The sequence below is a fragment of the Dicentrarchus labrax genome, unplaced genomic scaffold, assembly GCF_905237075.1.
Source record: "Dicentrarchus labrax unplaced genomic scaffold, dlabrax2021, whole genome shotgun sequence".
NCBI classification, from domain to species: Eukaryota; Metazoa; Chordata; class Actinopteri; family Moronidae; genus Dicentrarchus; species Dicentrarchus labrax.
The window spans coordinates 5,260,946-5,266,007 of record NW_026136724.1 but is presented as its reverse complement, the minus strand read 5'-3'; the positions used below and the strand labels follow the sequence as shown (position 1 = coordinate 5,266,007).

The following is a 5,062-nucleotide window of genomic DNA, read 5'->3' as shown; positions in this document are numbered from 1 at the left end:
CTGTGTAGGGGGGAAACAAACAGAGGAGGAGAGAGGAGAGAGGAGCTGTCAAAAGGACAGGCAATATCACACAGAAGGTCACATAATCATATCATAGCCAATGACTAGGGGGCACTAATACAACAAAGGATTACAAATATCAAATACATTTCATATGGCATTATTATTACAAACATTACAGCTCCTCTAGGGGGGTTTATGTAGCATGCTGTATGTCTCTTGCCACTATGGTCTTATAACTGACAGACAAAACACACCTGTCTCCTGAACTTTATCCCAGACTCCTGCAGGACAGGAAGATCTGGAAACGTAAAGCACCTGGGGGGGGCTGTCCCTGTCTCTCCCTCTCCCTCTCATCTGTAGATCTCCCAGGACAACAAAATGGCCTTTGGCTCCCACCGCGTTCATCTGTTGCTTTCTATGACTAAAATAAGCACATTGGGATAATATATAAATAACACAATTTCCCTCAAAAGGTCAACGGTATATGGACAACTGCAGAGTGGCCCATATTGCAGTTTTGCCCCGAGGTTAACTGACTGTTAATCTGACAACATCAGGCACAGCCAAGACCGGCTCCACAGTAAACAGTACAACTGTTGTCTCCCAATCATTTGTTTTTTAGGTGTATTGTGTGAAAGGTGTATCACCAATCTTAATTTCAATGATCATTCCAGGGCCATTCTGATATTATTTTGATATAATGCACCATTTTAAAATGTGTTGCTCCTACTACATTATTTATAATACTATATAGTTCATTTACACATTCTACATTCAGTGGCCAGATACATGGCAAATTCAAATACACGTATGCAGGTTTAGGAAGTAACAGATTACATGTAATGGAGATTGAAAAAAAAAGGTGACTGTAATCTATTACAGTTATAGACATCATCAGATTTCAGTTACATTTAGTAAAAAAATGGTTTTAAAGCAGAAATGGAAACAACATCAGAGCACAGTGCAAGTTCTGCCTTGCAGTGAAAATGGTCATTTGGCTACTGGCTGAATTTGCTTCATGAAAGTACATTTTTCTTTAAGAAATACACTGAGTAGATTATTGAACAGACACAGTTTCGATGCTAAAAAGTACGTTGTTGTGTTGACTTATACAATTCTTGTCATCTTAAAAGTAACAGAAAATAATCAAGTTACACTACCTTAATATTGTGATATTGATGATAAAAGAACAAGGACAAGTTTTCTTTTGCAAATGCAATCTGGTTCCACTAATTTGATTTATAATTTGAGCAATTCAATTTCTGCCATCAACCTTTCAAACATATCAAGTCATTATGCGGGCCTTATTTATTTTCTGTTTCAAATCTGGGAAGCTTCAGAGCAACTACACTGGTTGTCCTATACTCATTGAACATGCACACACACGCACACACACACACACACACACACACACACACACACACACACACACACACACACACACAGCGTATGCATGTATGTGTGTAAGGTTCATTGCTAATTGTATTAGACTGAAGCTGTCGGTAGCAAATACTTTGGGACAAAATTTCCATATGCTTCTTTACATTACATCACAAAACATTCACAGTGAGAAAGGGCTCACAGACAGCATATCATATCGGTGATCACGGGACAACAAAACCCTCCAAAGAAACCAAAGACCAATTAAATTATTTCAGGTTAGACAGAAGCTCCAAAAGACAGGGTTAATCTAGGATGCAGGGGGTCTTTAAACAAGGAGACTGCATCAAAACATAATTTAATGAACAGTAACTATTGTTTTGGTTTTGTTTTTCCAATAAGAAAACCTTAATAAGGACAAATTTAACTGGATGATATCTGTCATTTCATAAGAAGGCCAGAAACTATGAGAAACAGCCAATGGAAAGCACGCACAACATTGCAGTTACTCATTTGTGCCCATAGATGTTCTCCATGTGCCGCCACACACATCTCCACTAACTTAAACCATCATCCTTCAGCCACTGGATGTCACTCTTTAGCCAAGCAAGCATGCATGCTCTTTACAGTGTGCATCCAATATTGTCAGAGGAGCTGTAATGTATCAATGTATGAATGTATATAGGATCATTGCATATATTCCCTAAAGCTATTATAGTTTACAACGACTGCCAGAAGCATGATAGCCAGGTATTAATGGGATGTTGCATCACATCACATCATTATTTCCACTCTCAACCACACAAATATAATTAGTCAAATATGTATTTTATTACACTTAATACTAAAATGACTGTATTTAATATATACATTGGATAGAACATTACGCAGAGAAGAGGGTCATAATGGCCACCCCTTTGTTTGTTCTAACTAAATGATGTCTTTGAAGGGTTCAGCTCATTTAAAGCGCTCGTTTGAAGCTAATGTGGACTGATCACATGTTTCTGATGCCCTGTCCTACCAAGCACATCAGATGACGAGCAGAATCAAGAGGAAGTATCCTGTTGTTGCGTCAAGCTACCCCGTAAAAATCACAGGCAGGATATCGAGCGCTTGGCCTTCAAAATAAAGCCAGGACTAGAGCCTTTGGTACAAAAATTGAACTATATTGTAAAAACACAATTACTTCTACTACCACTATTAATGAATAATAACAATATATACTTTATTTATAAAAGGCATTAAGCACAACCGTAATTGCAGGATGAATAATAAAAACAACTTATAAAGGAGACCTATTTACTCAGTTGTAAGGACATTTAGAATGTGATGGTAAAAAAATCCCACTTTTTTCAATGTGCCTTGCAAAAAACAAAAAAACCAAGAATATCATGCCACATTTCATACACAAATGTTATTATTTTGTATGTGTGTAAGTTGAATGTCTCAGTGTGGGGTGAACAATTTAGGTTGTTGACACAAAAGGAAACGTTATGTAAATTTGTCCTAACTATTATTTATTTATTATCATGATTTGTATAATTTTTAGATTGGGAGGTCTGCAGAAGATTTAAGACTTTTTATACATTTAAAGTCTGACTGAAATGATAAATTAAATTTTAACACATTAAGATTGCATCCTCAGTCCTTGTTGGTGTGTGCCAAAGAAATGACAAAAACTCAGTTTATTAGATTTTTTATATCTAAATTCAATCATTGTGTCTTCTTGTAAAACAAAATGTTACACATGCTTATGTAAACATGAATCAACCAATTTCAACCAATAATATCATCATATTCACTCATCAATCATTCTTCTACTTTTACCATTATAAAAACAAAGAATTTGAATTAAATTAAATAATAAAGGAAAGCACTGAGTGAAAGAAGATTATGATTAAAGGCTAATTATTGTATGAACAGAAGGAGATCAGTTTGCTGCTTTAATGTGTCTTTTAATTTGAAAATTGCAACCGGAAATCTGATTCATTCCGGTGTAATTGACCTTTGCCCACTCAAACCCATGACAGAATAGTGCTGGCGGGCTAGTTGCTAACAAGTTGACTGAATAGCGGTAGTATATGGACAGTAGAAACCGTACCAGTAATTTTAAAATTATTTTTTTAATGTACACACTTTAATATCGGGCCAACATGGCGCCGCTGGGCTGAGGAAGACGCGAGACATCGCCAGCTGAAGCCGCGAATGTTTAGAAACAAACATTAAAACGTCGTCAGCTAACAGTTAGCAGACAGACAAACGTCCCTGAGGACAGCCTGAATATTTACAGCCACCGTTCCCCTTCTGTGAGCCAGTCGGACAACCTACCGGGAGACCCCCAACGAAGCAAAGGTGAGTGCCGGGAAGAAAAAAGAAACAAATAGCGGTAACTAAACACTAAAACGCTGACTTCCACCACATGCTAATGTTGATTAAACGCAGCTAGCTTAATTGCTAATTCGCTGTGTGTGTGTGTGTGTGTGTGTGTGTGTGTGTGTGTGTCTGTGGCGAGTTGACAGCCGTGACTCTGCAGTCGAGCAGTGCGTACTATTATGTAATAAGCCAGGGCTAGCGATAGCTGAGTTGTAAGTCTAGCAGCTTCTCCATCTCCATACGCTTCCCTCGCATCCTTGCGTCGGTCCCAGCTCATACTTCAGTGTGGACGTTTGGAGCAGTAGTCTTGTGTAACGTTAGCTGTTTGCAACCGTGCAGTTTTAGGACACAGTGTGCTGTGCTGCAAAGGAACTGAGGGGTAAGGCATGTTTCATTTTAATTTCCTGCAATCCCGCGGTATCTGGGAGATCTATGGATGAAGCTGTGGGTGTGAAATCTGTTCGTTTCAGTGCAGTGGTGAGAGTGTTGCTGCCTTTCTTCCATTACCCCCTCTGCATCATCCTCAAACATATGATCCTGCTGCAGTGTTACATGTCTGCAGCCTCCTCAGCCCTGCTGGTGCTCTGTTACCACTTTCACCTGACAGGAGCCAGGAGCAGAAACAGGAGACTGGCCAGCAGTAAGAACTGTTCCTAATTGTGTCAGACAACTGATGCATCCGGCAGATCCTGGCCTGTTAACAGATATCTGATATCAGCCTGTCATGTAATCCACCAGAGTTTTCATGGAGCTTTGTCCTTTTTCTCTGCTTCTGTTCCTGCCCTTTATGTAGGAGAAGTGAGAAGCATAACATTCTGGTAGAAGCAGCAGTCTTTTTGGCCTGAAAGTGGTCAGATTTAAAGCTCCAGTGTGTAACATTTAGGCGGATATATTGGCAGAAATGGAATATAATAGTCATAGGAGTGTTTATATGAGTGTATTATCACGTGAATATGGGAATTGTTGTGTTTTCTTTTTGTAACCTCGGATTGCCTTCCATCGTGTCCACCATGTTGAACCTCTATGTTTGTACAGTCGCCGAGAAAAGCAAACACTGGCTCGTGTTTTGTGTCCACCGTAGTTTCTCCTACACACTTCAGATCCCGTTCTCATTCCCAGGTCATCAAATACGGATGCAAATGGCGTTCAGTTAGTTGCAGTCTGCAACTTCACTGCTAGATTCCACTGAAACCTTCACACTGGTCCTTAACACTGAAAAGACACTGAATAATGGATTTAAAACGTTAACAAGGGCCAACAACTTCATAGACAGCTGCGTATTTTGGTCTAGATCATAGATAAGAAT

General features: G+C 39.1%; 1 protein-coding gene across 5 annotated transcripts in view; it reads left to right on the top strand.

The window, feature by feature from the left end:
* The first annotated feature begins 3,393 nt into the window (after positions 1-3,393).
* Positions 3,394-5,062, top strand: part of osbpl8 (oxysterol binding protein-like 8) — an 89,488-nt gene continuing 87,819 nt past the window's right edge. For 4 of the 5 annotated variants that reach the window (XM_051392334.1, XM_051392331.1, XM_051392328.1 and 1 more), the window contains exon 1: positions 3,394-3,735. The gene's annotated coding sequence lies outside the window, so the exon portion shown is untranslated. Of the gene's footprint in view, positions 3,736-4,040; positions 4,136-5,062 lie in introns of those variants that run through there. The other variant, XM_051392330.1, reaches the window with a different exon arrangement.